This window comes from Macaca nemestrina, chromosome 3 (assembly GCF_043159975.1).
Source record: "Macaca nemestrina isolate mMacNem1 chromosome 3, mMacNem.hap1, whole genome shotgun sequence".
NCBI lineage: Eukaryota > Metazoa > Chordata > Mammalia > Primates > Cercopithecidae > Macaca > Macaca nemestrina.
This window is the reverse complement of record NC_092127.1, coordinates 69,271,859-69,290,782: the sequence shown is the minus strand read 5'-3', so window position 1 is coordinate 69,290,782 and position 18,924 is coordinate 69,271,859.

Sequence of the window (18,924 nt, the reverse complement as noted above, 5' to 3'; positions counted from 1 at the left end):
TGTCCTTTATATTTTGACTTTAGAATTCTATTTTAACTTGCACTGTGAGAAAATTTGCCCTATTTCACTTCAGAATTATTTAAATTACTCTAATGATGCTATTATCTTCTTGGCAATATATAATACAGATATGCAAGTAAATATTTTGGCATTTATTTGCAAATATGTCACAAAATTTAATTCCTAATAAGCATACCTTAAATTCGAGTTTCAAATTATATAAGACTGCAATCACTATGTACAATAGTTTAGAACTCTTATGTAAGAATTCCTTAAAATTGAAGTTTCTTTAGTTGGCCTCAATCGAAAGGCAAGTTTGTATTCAGAAGGTACAGGGAAAATAATTTCAATCCAGATGTGAGTGTGTGTGTAGGTATGATTTATTTTCCTTAAATACTATTTAAATCAATTAGTTTTCTTAATATACATTTAAAAGTAGAAAGAGCATTTGAATCTTAAAAGAAAAACTTTTCATAAAACATTCTCATGAAAGAATCTTTACTAATCATTTGGAAAGCTTATTTATTCTTTATTTTTTAAACAAATTGGTAAGGCAGAAATGGCCTAAATACTGCTACAGAATAAAATTTCCAGTCCCTTCATAAAAAAATATAATGTGGTTAAATTCATGGGTGGCTTGTTTTGCTTATGTCTCCAAGTGTTTGGTGACTAGTAGCAATTCCGCAGGGACTCCTAAAAAAGTACATGATCTTCTAAGTGCCTATGCTGAGTTTTAAATGGTTACATTAAAGGCTGTCTGATAGAACAGACGTTGTTTTCACTATTTTCCTGTGCCTAGCTTAAAAAGGTGGTCAGTTTAAGAAATGTTTCATTTGAAAAAAATTATGCTTAATGAATTATTTAATTTATTGTAACTGAAATGAGAATGTGGAAATATTTTCTCAGTGCGGTTTTTACATTTGAATTAGATACAAGACTAGGAACAGTTATCATTTTAATTCTTAATCATCATTGCAAAATATTACCATCCTTGTTTTTGTGGATGAGAAAATATAAGACTAGAAAAGAATAAGCAGCCTGTCCTAGGTCACACAACTAAGAAGTGTTCAAGTCCAAGCTTGCCTTTTGCCAAAGCTGATGTTTTTCTATTAAATCACATGGCCCCATCCTTAAAATATGGCACCTATCAGGAAACACTCTAGAGACATTTGAAGGAAGCTCTGGATGAATAAATTTTAGGCTTTCTTCTGCTAACTCAATGAGGTGTGAAATTGCGCAAGCACTTCACCACCAGCCTATCAAAAATTAGAACATTTTCATTGTGTCAGATTTGTAATTCATGAAACAGCCTTGTAAATTTAATGCTACATGTTACTGAATACAGAAAAACGTGTTTAAAATTATAGCATCTTTTATAATGCTATAATTAATCCAGGATCATTCTTCAAAAAGCAATTCAATGAAAATATAAATAGCTTTTTACAATTCTTTTTTTCTTCTTCAAACTACTCATAATTCTGCAGTTAACCAGTAAATGTTTTTGGAGGAGCTGTTTGAAGTAATAATAGAGCTGAATGTGAATTCAGTGAAGATCTCAAACACTATTAATCTAGTATTCTATTGTAAGTATGCTAATGTAACATATCTGGCAGGAGATGGAATTCTTAACATGTAGCATACTGATGCATAATTAGTTTATACTATATAGTTATTTTAGGGTCCAGCATATCCCTCAGGTTTTGGCAAACTTTAGTGCGAGCAGCAACTTTCTGAACCCCTTTCCATCCTTTAGAAGTATCCTACTTGGATTTGAATTGTTTACCAAGGTCGGTGGGTCAGAGTACTGGGTGTTAATCAAGACAGAATGAAGGGTTGCAGGTTAGAGACCTGTGGAAAGTGTTAATTGTTCATGTGTGCCTGGCCTGTATAGTATCTGATTAGGTCTGTTACATTCAGCAAAGCCCCTAAGTGCCTAGTGGAGATTGCCATTTATTGCAAATGCTGGGAATGCCTAGGGAAAATGACCTCTGCTTATCTCAGTGTGGATTTATCTCTTGATCTCTTTGATCAAGGAGGAAAAAATTTGTTTTTATTGTTAGTTTCTGTAATTGGCCCTCACATCCTCCTTTCTATGTTTGTAAACAAACTGATTAACTGTTCCTGGTCATAATTAAACAGGGCTGGGAGAGTAAAAGGAAGTCTCCACGAAATAAATCTACAGTCAGGATGTGGTCACTATTTCCAAAACACAGAGATTGTTTCTAATCCCATAAAGTTTTCACCTCATTTTACCCAAGATGAAAAAAGAAATTTGGTTGAATTTTAAAACAGTCTGACCATGTTTCTTCATGGCCTATCCTGAAAATCACCTAAAATAGCTAGGTTGTTGAAAAAGTAAGAGAAACCAAAGATAACTGCTTTTCTCCCAGATAAAAAAGACTTCATGCTACTTGCATTTAATTCTTTTTCCTGTGTGAGGTTAAGCAACCATTATGAGCTGCTTCTCATTGACTCAAAGAGGAAAAGAAGTCACTGATGGAGTTTTATTTATATAACTGAGGACAGAACAACACAACCTTCAATGGATAGCAAAGATTCATGTTTCATAGACTTAACAACTTTTTCTTAGAACCATCCAAAATAATCCAGGCCTTCCTTAAGGCACAGAGTATGTCACCTCAACCCATAACTCTGGGGACTGAGCAAATGTTTATTTTTACTACTCATTTTGCTCAGTGGGGATGGTCACTTAAGATTAAATAATATATTGCAGGGTTTATTTTTATGGCTTGTTCCTAAAACTGTCCTGTGGAAAAGGCCCCTTTCAAGCTAAGATTGAAAGAAAAGGCTTACAGATTGCCCTTTCTCAGTGCTGTTTTCATTGCAGCTTTGGAGTATTAAGGGATTTGGAAAGTTAAGATAAGATCCCCAATCCTAACATGCCTCGTTTTTATCTAAACAAAATGTAAAACCCAAGTAAGGGTGTTCATTATACTGAAGCAAATCAAAGGGACTACTAAACTTTGTTGCTTAAAAGCCATAATGGTTAAGTGGTTAAATGTTGAACATACATGTAAGCAGACATCAAGACAAGAATTTTCTTCATAACAATTTTGGTAAGAAATTTGAGGAATAACTCTTAAAGTAGAAAGTATTTATAGTTTCCCACTTCTCTTAAATTCTTATTTCCATTTCATTTCCCCCATAAGTAATTATATCATGGCCATAGTCCCCACCCACATTAAGTTTTGGGGCATATTCATATGTTATTTTCTTTCACTGTCTTCCAAGTCAGTTATCTAAATTCCCCCATGCCCTCTGCTTAAATGCAGACTTGAATGGTATTTACTGAAAACTTATAAGAAAAAGTCATCGTGTATGTTATCAAAGTGTATTTAAAAATATATAGATATAGATTATATGACATACTAATGACATAATTGTATATTTAATGGATCTACTAAAATTTGAATTGTCCTTTCCAGCCAAGCAAAGAGTGTTTGATGTTATGAAAATGTGGAAAACTTTTCTTGGGGATTCCTTTAAAATGTTTCTTGGTTTCTTTGTAAGACAAACACTATGAACTCATAGTTTAATTTATCAACTTAATAAAGTGATTTTATACACCAAACTGCTTTATATTTCTGACTTCTTGTATTCTTGCTTTTGTAATACCTATGTGTATATTTTGAATTTCATGAAACCTCTCTTGCTTAGAACTACAAACTAACAAAAACAATGTGTGTAGCTTTTACACTTCACTCATGTGGAGTGAAATAGATTGTTCAACTATTTATTTCTGAAAAAAGAGCAAGTACGGGGAAATCTTTGTTAATGTCTTAGGTTTCCATTGCTTTGGTTTCTTATAGTTGTTTTGAAGTTGCATATGGTTACACAATAGCAAATCTGGAGTTTTGTTTTAATTTACATTGGAGAGAATTGGGTAAGTGCTACAGTTACCTAAAGGGTTGAGGGGATAAAAAATGATGCATTTATTCTACTCTCCCTTAAAGCTACTATCATAGCATTAAACAATGGCAATTTATTTACATTTATCATTGCTACTGGGAGAGCAGGTGTGATTTTTAGAACTTTTACATGTTTTACATATAAAACAAACATGTATAATGTATTAATAAATTAAAATTCTTATAAATCATGGATAATAACTAGTGTTGAAATAACTTTGCTTAATTTTGTTTGATAGGAAAGATTTTTCTCATAATATATGTGTTATTTAAAAAAATATGATTCCACAAAAATCCTAAAACCAATAAAACAAAATTCCTGTGGCTTGATGGTCTCAGGAGTGTGATGTGAAATGGGGTTGCACATAATTACGTTGTTGTTTTTTTTTTTTTTAGGTTCTGACTTGTTCTTAGACTGCATTTGTTCCTCTTTTTGTAAACAGCAGATAACTTGAACTGATAGGTCTGATTAAACAAAAAGCTACTGAGGGAGAAAAGGTATATTTTATAGGATTTCTAAATTCACAAACAAAGCTTTACAAGTTAGCATTGAACATTTCATTTACATTTAAATAAGCAAGCATTGAACAAGATGGAATTAATTTTGCTTCAGGTCATCATCATTGTAAACTATAATAAGGTATAAGCACAGAAATGATTGAAGTTCTAGCACAGAACAAGGAACCTGCACAAGGTCTAATAACCAAAATATCACCGGGTAAGATGAATAAAGTTTAATATTTCTTGTGATGACATTGAATTTTTTAAAGAAAAAAGATCTGTTGACTTTATGTGTGTATGAATTAAGTTTAGAAAAGACTGTCTGGAAATTTGTTTACTGAAAGTTTATTTATCTACTTTCTTTTCTCTAAATCCCTCCTACAGGAAGGCATTTAAGGGTTACTATTCTTGAAAGAGTTTTCTGTACTGTACGTGTCTTCTCATTGTTTTAATTAAGGATCCTCAGCAGTTTTCCCATTGTGAAGTGAAAAATAAAGAATTAATTGTACTGTTAAATGTCTGTTTTGCAAATTCTGGATGAATTTTCTGTATTCACACAGAAAAATGGAAGCTTTATGTGAAATGGCTATATTCTTGTCTAAGGAAGTATGCAGAAAGTATTTAGCTATTGTGTTTATAAGAAAGTGTTGCTGACACTTCAATGAATGAATGAGTATTTGGCTTATGGTGTAGTTTAGGGACGGATCTAGTACTGTATCCCGGTAGTTAATATATGCTCTGAGCACTTGTTTTAATCCTCTAAAATAGTAGAAATCGTCAGTCCTTTTGAAGATAATTTTATGATACTAAATAATAGCCAGATACTACTAAATAAACTTGTGTCTGGACTGAAGTGAACATATAACAAAATGCAAAGCGTGAATGGACCCATTTTAGTCACCAATTTATATTTTCTTTGAAAAATCAGCACAGGAAAAACAAATGTATTTTTCATGTCTTGTATGTTTCATTTTTGTAATAACTTGCAGGCTATAAAAAGTGACATAAGGGAACTATAGCTTATTACCTTTGATAAGAAAGCTTCACATTTTTAGTACCTTATATTTGATTACATGTAAAAATTTAAAAAGTTGATGTAGGCAAAATGAAGGATATACAACCTGATTGCATAGTGATAAAATAGACATCAGTTGTTGTGCCTTTATTCTGCGTTAGAAACCTGATAGATTTACATACAATTTAAAAATCTTTACAATAGAATTGCATGAATGGCAGATTTTTTTTTTCATTGTACTTATGAGTAAACTGAGGCTCAGAGAGATTAAATGATCTGCCTAGGGTCACACCACTAACACCTTGCCCTGCTGGGATACATAGTAACCACCACCTTATCATATGTCTTAGTCAAGCTTCTTTTACTTATAAGAAGTAGAAAATGAACTCAAAGTGTTTAAGAAAAAAAATGGGAGGACATTATTATAAAACTATGTAAGATCACCATAAGAATCCAGAACAGGCTGAATTTGAAGACCTTTGGAAGAGCAACTATGAATGCTCCCTCTTCCATCTCTCTCCTTTTTATGAATTCTGTGCTTCCTACAATGTACTTCTTTTTGCTTCCTTCTCCATCAGTTCCCAGTCAGCTTCCTTCAAGTCTTCTTGGTGTGCAGGACTCTGGCCAGGAGCTCATCACTGCCTGTTAGAAAGTGTCTGCAAGACTGCAGTTGTTCCAGTTCATATTTTGAAGCCAGGACACCCAAGAATAAGATCACAGGGCTAGGCTTTCAATCAACAATCTTATTCATGGTCCAATCAGGAATAATGGTAGGAAGAATCCCACACACTCTCTGCTCACTCAGAGGGTCACAGATGCACATTCAGATATATCTGGCATAGGCTGGAACTATTTTTTCTGCGGTTTAGAAATTTTATTTAGGCCGGGCGCGGTGGCTCAAGCCTGTAATCCCAGCACTTTGGGAGGCCGAGACGGGCGGATCACGAGGTCAGGAGATCGAGACCATCCTGGCTAACACGGTGAAACCCCGTCTCTATTAAGAAATACAAAAAAAACTAGCCGGGCGAGGTGGCGGGCGCCTGTAGTCCCAGCTACTTGGGAGGCTGAGGCGGGAGAATGGCGTGAACCCGGGAGGCGGAGCTTGCAGTGAGCTGAGATCCGGCCACTGCACTCCAGCCTGGGTGACAGAGCGAGACTCCGTCTCAAAAAAAAAAAAAAAAAAAAAAAAAAAAAAAAAAAAAAGAAATTTTATTTGTACTTTTTAATTCTATAATCATGAGGAACATGAAGAATTTGTTAAATACAAAAATTTCACAAAAGACACTGCAGAGCTGATGACTCAGAAGATATTTTTCAGTTAGTAGTTGGTAAATATGTATTTTGAGTTTTGGAATTCTAAATGCTTTTAGAGAATTAAAATATATATATTTTATTTTATTTTATTTTATTTTTATTATTATTTTTTTTTGAGACGGAGTCTCGAACTCTGTCGCCCAGGCTGGAGTGCAGTGGCCGGATCTCAGCTCACTACAAGCTCCGCCTCCCGGGTTCACGCCATTCTCCTGCCTCAGCTTCCCGAGTAGCTGGGACTACAGGCGCCCGCCACATCGCCTGGCTAGTTTTTTGTATTTTTTTTAGTAGAGACGGGGTTTCACAGTGTTAGCCAGGATGGTCTCGATCTCCTGACCTCGTGATCCGCCCGTCTCGGCCAAAATATATATATTTTATGAGACTTCTCTCCATGGGGAAGAAAATGAAGGTTATATTCTCCACTTCTGTCACTGGCATCCTCTAAAAATAATGTTCTAGAGGGAAAAATGAGAGGACATTAGGACCATTTTCTCTAAAATGGTAAAGATATCCGTGTAAATGAAAACCATAGGTTATTTTGTTTTTTATTAACTTTAAGCATTAGTAATTGTTTTATTTTTCAGTTGAGTGGGTTAAAAAAGAATTCATGATACAAGAGGAATTTAATTGATGAAGCATAAGGGCTGATCTTGCATAATAAAGAAACAATTAAAAACACAATACTCTTAGATATACATCTCAATGAAATTTAAACATTACAAAGCTTGCTAACCTTTTCTTGCCATACTGCAGCAAGATACACATTTGTTTCCAAGGTTTATGTTGACAACCCTCAACTTCTAAAGGACAGCAAAGCATCAGTGTTACAAACTGGTTCCACAAGAAACATAGGTTTGTGTCATGAATAGTGTACATTTTGACCCAGTGTCTTTTCTAGTACAAAATATTTCCCCAGAAAAAGTTATCTGCAATTGGAAGATGTGCTTTAATCCATGATGCCTTTGTGTCATTCATCAATCTTATTGAATAGTTTGAATTAACATTACATTTTTAATAGCTGTAGCTGTTACTTCATTAGGTTGCTGCTACAACAAATGAATTTGTATAGAGACTAGATTACAAAGCAACACAGCATCATTTTATTTTTCTATTTCATCATTTTCAATAAAGTATCACTTACAAAATAAAGACATACGTCGTACCTAGAATTTGAGACTATATATGAAGATATTTTTTTCTGTCTTTGGCATTGGAAGGTTTCCAGACATTAAAGAAATATCTACCTTCAAACTATGTCATCATGTATCAAGGGAATAATCAGACCATCCTGTATTTTATGGTGGATAACTTTATAATTTAAATAGATTTCTTGTCGATCATCAGTTTCTTATTCAATAGCAATAAGTCACTCTATGGTGGACTGAATTTCAGTATTCTATCGAATATGAATTTTTATGTATTAGTAGTATGAATTAAAATTTGTATGGATTCTTTGAAAAAGAAGGCTTTGGATAAAAGTTGATGAAAATGTTGTGAGTGGTCATATCCTCAGATACTACTGTCCCTTTAGAAATGTAGGGTATTTATTAAGTAAAAAAAAAAAAAAAGAAAGAAGAATATTTTATACAATTATGAGAGAAACAGCCAAAATATTAACAGTTCATGTGTGTATATTGTTATATGGGCCTAAAGCCAGATTAGCTTCAGATCTTAGTCCAGGTGAAATACCAGATAAATTATATATAGGGCCTCCAAAACACAGTGGAACTGTGTATGGTTCATTGGCTACAATAGCTCTTTATGTGTATCATGTACCATGAGAGAAAAGAACTGGACATGACAGAGGATACAGCTGAATGAACATAAGGCAAAACATCAATAATGGGATCTGAACACTGGCGCTGTTGCTAATCTTTCTGAACTTCAGTTTGCACATTTGTAAAATGGTGATAATGTCCTGGCCTACTTCACTAGGTTTATACAAAAAGTAAAGTGAGATGGTATATGTGAAAATGCTGTCTTAATCCACTCTCTGCACTACGGAGATACTTTTCGTGGGTGGGGTAGATGAGATACTGAGTTGTACTTATTAGTGAATTTAGACTAAACAATAGTTTGTTGGAGTTATATAAAAGGTAATAGGGTTAGGATCATCGAGGATGGTTTGGAAAGTTAGCATGATGTGTTTCATCTGGAAAGTAAACCCCACAAGCATACATCTTTTCCAAAGTGTGAGTTCTTTGTATTATTTAATTCATATCATTTTCCAAGTGATACAAGCAAGTTGGAAAATTCAAATAATTCAACAAGATTTATTTTTAAAAGAAGAGCTATCTTCTATCTACCATTCCCCCAAATATATAAAACACATACCTACTTCTCAAAGTGAATTATTTTCAAATTTTAGCTATTTAGTTGATTACATATTTAGTATTTAACTTTATTTCTAAATAACATTTAACTGTTTCTTGATTTTTCATCTTCACTTTCCATAGCAAAAGATGCGACTTTGGCTTCCTTTCACATCATCCAACCTCCTGGTCAGACAGACACAAACCTGCACACACTCACATGCATATTGACTCACACACTCACGTACACACACATATGTGCACACACACTCAAACATACACAGTCTCCTTTCCTCCAATCAACCTAATAGAGTTATAACATAAATTTTGATAGGATAAATCATTTTTATGTTATTATGAATATGCTAAACTATTAACTACTGCTACTTACAATTCTGATTTTGAGCAAAGTTTTTACTTTCCCTATATTAAATGTGTTATATATTCATTTGCTTCATTTCCTAGGTACTCATCACTAATTCGTCCTGAGACTTTCTGCCATTCATGTAATCCTCCTCTCAATAATTTCAAACGCATCAAGTGTCTTGCCTAATTCAGCTTCCTGGTCTATCCCTTTGAACCCTCCATCTTCCTTCTCAGATTCTCCACTTGGGATTCTTTGATCTCCCTTCATTTCCCCCAGAATGTTATTCTCTGTCCTTTTTACTATAGTGGCTTTCTTGTTTCCAGGATTTCATGTTTTCTTCTCCCTTGATTTACTCTCGTTTTAGTGGTGCACATCTCCAGAAATGTCCTAAGAAATGGATGTCCTAAGAAATGGATTTGGCTCGGCATGGTGGCTCACACCTGTTATCCCAGAACTTTGGAAGGCCAAGGCAGGCAGATCACCTGAGGTCAGGAGTTTGAGACCAGCCCAGCCAATATGGTGAAACCCCGTCTCTACTAAAAATACAAAAAATTAGCCGGGTGTGGTGGCACACGCCTGTAATCCCATCTACTTGTGAGGCCAATGCAGGGAGAATCACTTGAACCCTGGAGGCAGAGATTGCAGTGAGCTGAGATCACACCACTGCACTGCAGCCTGGACAACAGAGCAAGACTCTGTTTCGAAGAAAAAAAGAAAGAAAGAAAGAAATGGATTTAGTGGTCTCTTTTTTTGAGAACTTGCATACAGTATAAGTACTTTTCTCCATTCACATTAGATTGATGATTTCACTGAACATAGAATCATAGGTTGAAACTTATTTTCTTTCAGAATTTTCTTTATTTCTTTCGAGTTTCTATAGTATTACTGCTGTTGAGACATCTGATTTCTAATCACTTGTTTGTGACTTGAATTTTTTTTTTTCTTCTCTGGAAGCTTTCAGGATGTGTTTCATATTTTCAGTATTCTAACATTTTACAATGATAGTCTTTGATATAATGTATTTTTACCTTTGATTTATTGAGTCTCTGGTTAGCTTTTTAAAACCAGAAGCATATATCTTTCATTTTGTTAATCTTTTTTCTAATGATTTTCTCTCCAATATTTTCTCCCTTATCTCTTTCAAGAATTCTATTACTGATGTATTAACACTAAAATGGTTTCTCCAAACTTTTTAGCCTCTGTGTCTCCAAAGGAGAGCCCTGATTTTCTCAACTACTTCTTCTAAACCTTCTATGTTTTTTTTTTTCTGCTATTACTTTTGTAATACTCAAGGGCCACTATTTGTTAATGAACACTTATTTTACTAAGATACAGGTTTTTTGTTTCTCACACAGTTATAGTCAGTAATTCAAACAATATTTTTTAGCATCTACTATGTGTCAAGCAAGCACTGTTTTGGGGACTGGGAAAATAGCAGAGAACAACACACAAAGAAACACCTCTGTGTCTTTGGAACTTACATTCCAGAGGGGGTGACAGGCAATAAATGAGGTAAACTACTGAAACCTATGATAAATTAGATAACAATAAGTCCTTACAATGAAAACAACTAGGAATGGAAATAGGAACTTGTGTGGACATTGGAGATAGTGTGGCAAGGGATGGCAATGTAGAGAAGGTAACTTTGAGTTAAGAGCTGGAAGAAGTAGGGTAGCAAGTCAATTCTAACAACTGGAGAGGAAGTTTCTAATCCCAAAGGGAATGAATGCTTGGAATGTTCAAGCAAAAGCAAGGAGATTGGGTGCACGGAGAGAGTGAGGGGAAAGGTTGGAGGGGGTGAAATGTGAGAGAGACAGGCAGACAGACAGCTCACACAGGCCTGGAGGAATTCTGCATTTTAGTCTCTATATAAGGGGACATTATGTGAGTATTTTGAACAGATAATTGGCATAACTTGATTTTTAAGGAATAATTCTTATAGCTGTGTAGAGAATAGATTAATAATAAAAATGATAAGAATAATAGTTAAGTCGGCCGGGTGTGGTGGCTCACATCTGTAATCCCAGCACTTTGGGAGGCTGAGGCAGGAGAATTGCTTGAACCCGGGAGGCACAGGTTGTAGTGAGCCGAGACTGTGCCATTGCACTCCAGCCTGGGTGACAGAGTAACATTCCGTCTCAAAAAAAAAAAAAAAAAAAAAAAAAAAAAAAAAAAAAAGAAGAAGAAGAAGAATTAAGTCAAGAGCTGGAAGTAGGGTAGCAAGTCATTCTAATATTCTAATAGCTGGAGAGGACGTTTCTAATCCAAAAGGGAATGAATGCTTGGAATGTTCCAGCAAAAGCAAGGAGATTGGGTGCAGGGAGAGAGTGAGGGGGAAGGTTGGAGGGGGTGAAATGTGAGACAGACAGGCAGACAGACAACTCACACAGGCCCGGAGGAATTCCGCATTTTATTCTACATATAAGGGGACATTATTTGAATACTTTCAACAGAGATTGGCATAATTTGATTTTTAAGGAATAATTCTTATAGCTATATAGAGAATAGATTAATAATAAAAATAAGAATAATAATGGCTGACATTTATGTATTGCTTATTATTTGCCACACTGTATTCAGAATGCCTTACTTACATTATGTTGTGAAGTTCTCACAACAGCTCTATGAGTTAGATGCACTATCTTCATCATTTTATGGGAGAGGAAACTGAGCACTAAGACATTAAATAACTTGCCCAAGGTGATACAACAGGTAAGTGGCTGATATAGGATGTAAATCCTTGCAATGCACTTTCAAAATCTGTGCTTTTATTCCCAAGCTCTATTGTAGGGGTGACAGAGTGTGTGCAGGGATGTCAGTTTGCAATAGTTTGGGTGAGTAAAGTTGGCAGTTTGGACAAGGGTGGTAGTGGTAGAGTTGTTAAGAAGTTGCTGAATGTGAGAAGGGTTCTGAAGGCAGAGTTTTCAGGATTTGCTGATAGATCTGTGGAAAAGAAATAATGGGTGTCAAGGGAGACTCTGAGTGTTTTGACTATAACAAATAGGTAATTGAGATTCCATTGATGAGGATAGCAAGCCCTGTGGCAGCATGTTTGGAGGGAACAAATCAATATTTCAGTTGTGAACATGTCATATTTGGGATGTCTATTACATGTTCAACTGAAAATACCACGTGGAAATGGAATATTATTGGATGCTGGAATTTAAAATAGATCAAGAACAGGATACAAGTTTTGAAGCCATCCACATCGACTTAGTATTTAAAACCACTGGGATGAAGGAATTCAGCTAAGGCAAATATAGACAGAAAAGAGCATTGAGGACTGAACTTTGTGTCTTTACAACATGTAAAAATCAAAATACTTGCAAAAGAAGGCTAATAAAAGAGTCACCAGAGAAATAGAAGGAAAACCATCAGAACATGAACATTCAGAGGCCAGTTCAAATATACTCCATGAAGGAAGGATTGATCAATAGAAACAAATGCTTCTGAAGGATTGAAAGAGAAAATGACTGAGCACTGATTATAGAATTTGAAAATATAAAGGTCATGGGTGACTGCGAAAAGAGCATTTTTTGGTAAAGCGATAGAATAGATTCAAAGGAACTCGGTGGAGAATAGCATAAACCTTTTTGATGAACTTTGCTGTAAAGAACAGAAAAATACTAGAAGAGGACACTGGGACAAGGGAAGTTGTTAAAGGGAATTGTCTAAAAGTGGATGTAATTGATGATGCAATAGAGTGAATAGATGACTGCAAAAGCAAAGGCCATGAATAGAAAAGATCATATGGGGTATAATGCACAAATGGAAGGACTGACCTTAAGAGGAGGGGTGATTTGGGGGTGGATATGTATGCTCGCTTTTCTTTGCACCTATTTATGCAATAAAATAATGCAAGCTAATCAGCTGAGATTGATGGGCAAGGAGGGTGTTTTGGCTGTTGGAGAAGAGAAGGGAATGGGTAGACTAATCCTTTCAAAGAGTGGGAGAGACAATGGGATAATGAAAAATGGGAGGATTGCTGAGTAGCTGTGATGTTTGTGGTCATGAAGTTCAAATGAGATGTTAGCAAAGTGATGCATTTTTCTGCAATCATATCCACCTGCTGCAGATGGAGAAAAGTCTGAAAGTTGGATTCAACCAGGAGAGTTTGAGAGACAATGAAGACTGGGGCAAGAACATTGAGGGTGGGACGTGACTATAAGGAGGGACTAAAGAATTTAGGTAAAGTAACAAGGAAGTTGAGGACAGTGAAAAGGTAATAATTCAATTAGACTGGAGGTTCCATAGAGGTCCAAAAATTGGTGTAAACAGGATATAACAGTACAAGCTAGAAAAGAGACAGTGGACTTGCATTAGCCACATATTATGCTCATGCATAGTGTTGAGTGAACACGTCTGAGTGAACATTAAGTTAAACATACCTACAATTCCCACAGCTTTTGTACTGTGGAGAAAATATTTGCTCAGTTGAGTGAGCAACAGGCAAACAGTGATATGCTTTTTAGAAAATTGCAGGTATTACAAAGGTGAACAGAAAATAGCTCACGGAAGAAGTGAATATTTCTTCTGACTCAAAACTGATCATTAGAAACTTTCAGTTGAATTTTCAAAATACATCTTCTCTATTCTTTTTTTCTGCACAATTCTATTTACCCTGGAAAAAGTGTCTTAATATTGTCGTTAATATGTAGAAATATGTAAAGTTTATTTTATGTTGATTCAATCAAATAAATATTTAAAGATATAAACCTAAGCATGTTACCTGTCCAGATTAAAGTCTTCTATGGCCTTCTATTACACTTGGAATAAAGTCCGATCTCTTTTCCATGATTTATTCATCCCCACGTAATCGAGGTCTAACCTCTCAGACCTATCTCCCTGATATCTGCCTTCCCTTCCACAGGGTCCAGTGACACTAGCTTTAATGTTCCCGGAAGACTTACTTCTGCCACTTGAACCAAGCTCTTCCTCCTCGAATGACTTTTTGTGGTTATCAGCCTTTAGTAGGATTTCCCATGGTCCTCATTTCTGGTATCCACGTCTATGTGTAACTCCTCCTCTTGTGCATCAGCTATATCTATTAACTCAACTTCTAGTGAATAGAATGTGGCAAAATTGGTGAGAAGTCCCTTTTGAGTGTAGGTGACTTCTGTTTGGGGTTCTGTCTACTTTTCACTCCCACTTTTTCCAATCCTTCAGTCTGAGGGAAGTCAGCTGCTCTGTTGTGAGTAGCCCACGTGGCAAGGAAATGATGTCTATACCCGATAGGCAGGGAGGCTCTGATGCCTGTCAACAGCCTGTGAGGGAGTCTAAACATTTCCTCCTTCTCGCTGAGCCTGGAGAGAATGACAGCTCACTGGCTGATATGTTGCTTGTATTCTTGTGGCAGACCTCAGGCCAGTGGACCTGACTGACTAAGCCACACCTGGGTTCTGACCCACAGAAACAATAAAATATAAATGGTTTGTTGTTTCACGCCACTAAGTCTTGAGGTAATCTCTTATGTGGTCATAGATGACTAATACACTTGTTCTTTTCACTTGGGCTTCAGATCTAACATCCATTTCTCTCCTCTGAAATGGAGTCAGCAAACTTTTTTGATAAAGGCCATATAGTAAAAATGTTAGGCTTTGTGAGTCATACAGCTTCTACCACAACTACCCAATCTGCCATTACAGCATGAAATCATCAGGAGACAATAAGTAAATGAATGAGCGTGGCTGGGTTTCAAGTAAATTCTATTCACAAAAACAGGTGGCAGGCCAGCGTTTGCCAACTCCTACTCTAAGAGACATTCCAGGCCCCTTGGTTTAATGTCATTTCTCCCACACTGAAGTCACTCTCATTTTAGCTTCTTTAATTTATTCTTTTATTGTCCTTCTCACTGGAATGGAATCTGCTTGAGAGCATATTGCTCCCTGGGGACCAGAACAATGACCAGCATGTTAGACAGTTAATACTGAATGGGTATTTACATGGATTGATTTGGGTGAAGCTGGAGGAGGACTTCCCAGATGAGGAAGTGCCAGGAACCATGCCACCAGATAAAGACATAAAAAAAGATAAAAACACAGTGCTACATGTTCGTATATGCCATGTCTGTCCTGTCAAAGAAAGGCATTGATTGATCTGTGCTCTTTAAAAGGTCAGAACAGTGGAAATCACAGTCTGGTAGCAACCTCTGTATCAAACTTTCCCCGACCCCCAGATACTGTTAATTCCTACCTTCTTTTTTCTATTTAATACCCACAAACATTTTAAAATATATAATTATTGAAATTTTTTTTTCCAATACTAGCTTCCCAACTAGAATGTGAATTACTTGAAGGCAAGGGCAATGCTCTTTTAATCTTTGTATGTGGAACCTGTTTGCCATTGTGAGTGCTCAGTAAGTGCTTGTCTGTCATAGTATGTTCTCAATAAATCAATGCTGAAGAGAGGAATGGAAATAGGGAGGGAGTGGGGAAAGAAGGAGTTAATTCCATGTGAAGCACAAATCTAAACCTGAGACATGTTCAACAGTTAGCTGGTCTGCCTCTGCTCTCAGGGAATACAACTTCTTTCATGTGATTTGTCAAGATAATTGCCTTTATTTTGCTGATAGAAGGAACCATTAGAAAATGTTATTGAATTTTTTCTCTCCCTACAGGTGACAACCCACTCTTCCTTTTTCATTTACCACGTAACTACTGTATTTTACTGTGGCACAGGGCACACACATTTCCATCTTTCTTATGAAACACTGCTGTTGTTATTCTCTGTAACATTTCAAAATATTAGAATATATAATAGAGAGAACAACTGCACTTGGATAGAACTCTTTGCAAATGAGTAATAAAGACATCATATATTCTTTCCAAGGTTATGGTTACACAAAATTCTTAATGGAATTTGCTCATAAACAGGAGTCAGGGAGGTAAGAATGAGTTGAATTTGGCTTTTCAGCTATGTAGAAATGTATTGGATTATACCTTACAGGGTTGGTGCACATACTTTTATCCAGATAATGATATGTCTAGCTCTACAAATAATATATGTTTGTTCTTTCAGCTTAGCAAATTACAACATGGTGTTTGGGGGCAGGGTATGGTTTGGATACCATTGTAACTAGCAGTTGATCTTAATCTTTACTGTTTTTGATTATATATAATTTATTTTAATTGCAGAGCAGCACAAATTTCAAATTTAACTTTGGCTATGGCTTTCCTCACAACATAATACAGATAAATCACACTACAATTGGTCTTTATTGCCATTTTTGTCTAACACAGGCCATTTGATTATGAGCATTCTGTGTTATAAATAAATCAAAAAAGAATGAAAAATTGTGATGACTTATGTTGGACTTTAAATTTTATATTTCTGCAGGGATACACATGCATTGTAGAAATTATTTTTGAAAAACAGGAAAGACATGTCAACTATGAAATCATTTATAATTATAATGTTCAGAGATAACCACACTTTATATTTTGATGTTTATGCTTCTGATCTTTTATATATTTCTATGTTAAATAATTAATAATGAAAATCAAGATCAAACTGACCATAATATTTTAGATATTTAGGCATATTATTCTCTGAGAGGTTAAATAAATATGAAAATAAATAGAAAGATATATTTACCTTTTTTATCTGTGTTTCTGCATTTCCTCACTAGAACATAAACTCCCTGAGGACAGAGATTTTTTTTTTTTTGAACTCCTCTATCTCCACTGTGTAAGACAGGGCTTGGCACATGTCTGTTCAATGAGTGAATTCATAACTAACATTTTTGCATTGCAATATGTTATCAAGAAATTTCAAGAATATCAAGAAGAGTTTTAGTATTTAAAAAAATTATTTTTAATGGCTATGAGATTGCGCTGTAATTCACCAAACCAATCTTTATTTGATGGACACTGAAGTTCTTTCCAATTTTTACCTACATAAAAATAAAATATTTGTTTATATATTCTGATGGCATTATTCTTTTGTTCTAATTAAATAAAATTAAAATTGCTCTCCTAATTTTATTTAATAGACCAGAATGATATTGAATCACAATAATTGCTTTAGTAATTCTTGAACCCTGAATTAAATAGACTCTGTCTGAAGTTTATAATTAAATTTAGTGTAGGCTTTGGTTTCATATATATACATATTCTTATCATTTTGAAGAAATATGTACCTATTTTTATGCTACTAAAATATTTTTTAAAGATGTGGTATGAAATTTTATCAAAACTCTTTGGCATTTGGTTTATTAATATGATGATGTAGATTATCAAATTTTTCTAATAGTAATTTTTTAACATGTAGATTTACTCATGGCATATTCTATTTTATACACTGTTGGATTAAGTTAGCTGGTATTTGATTTAAATTTTTATCCATTTATTTATAAGAGAGATTTGTCTATACTTTTATAGAACAGTCTTTGTCAGTTTTTGATTAAAAAGCTTGGCTAAGTTCACTGAGATGGTTCATTTAAATTCTTTCTATGCTCTGGAATGGTTTATTTATATGAATACTACATGTTACTTGGAAGTTTGAAGGAAATCACCCATAAGACTCTTGAGAACCATGTCTTTTTAAATAGCTGAGTATTTGAAAATATATTTCCATTATGCTATGACAATTGTTTTGTGATGACGTTCCTCTTATAAAGTACAGCATAACTGAAAGTTCCTGGAAATACAGTTTTGCCAAATTGCACAATTTTCTTTATTTTATGACACTGAACCTTTAATCTGCTAATCAACAATATCAGTCTCTAAAAGGATAATAGAATATACAACGTTCCCCAAACTCATTCATTATAGAATCCATCTCCATTTTTACATCACAGTTTTAACATCTCACAAAATAAAGAAAAACTGTCAAACCTGCTTAGAATATAACTCTATGGCCATCCAGCCAACATTAATTCCAGGCTGCAGTCTTGATTTGTTGTGTGACCCTAGACAAGTTACTCAAAATAAGAATATCTAACTGAAAGGATTACGAAAAGAAATTTGCATAGTAGCGGGAAATATATCACATTTTTTACCCTTCTTATGGATTATTTTATCTCCTTTCTCATTTCAAGTTTTTTTTGTGTCTCTTTTAATGACTAAACAGACATGATCCTTTTTTCTTTCAAAGCCTACCAGTTCTATTGTTTTACATTTCCTAAATTTCTCATTTCTGATCTTACATTTTTATTTACTTCTTCTATATTCTCAAACATGAGAGGCTTATCCCAGGCATTCTCCACCCCTGTTCCGAAGTCAAGAGGCTGACTCGGGTTGCCACTTCTTCACAGACCAGACCCAGATCATGAGTTCAATCACTGGCAGGGCAGATTGTTCTATTTTCCTCCCCACTCCTTTTAAAAGCAAGATAGTATAAGTTCTACCTTTATTTTCCGAGTGCAGTGCTTACCTCAGTATGTTTTAATATCATATGTCAACTTAAATTCTCTAAATATTAGTATCATCAGTTAATGAAAGTCTCTCGATTTCCCTAAATTAGATGAGAAAATGAGAACATTTTACTCCG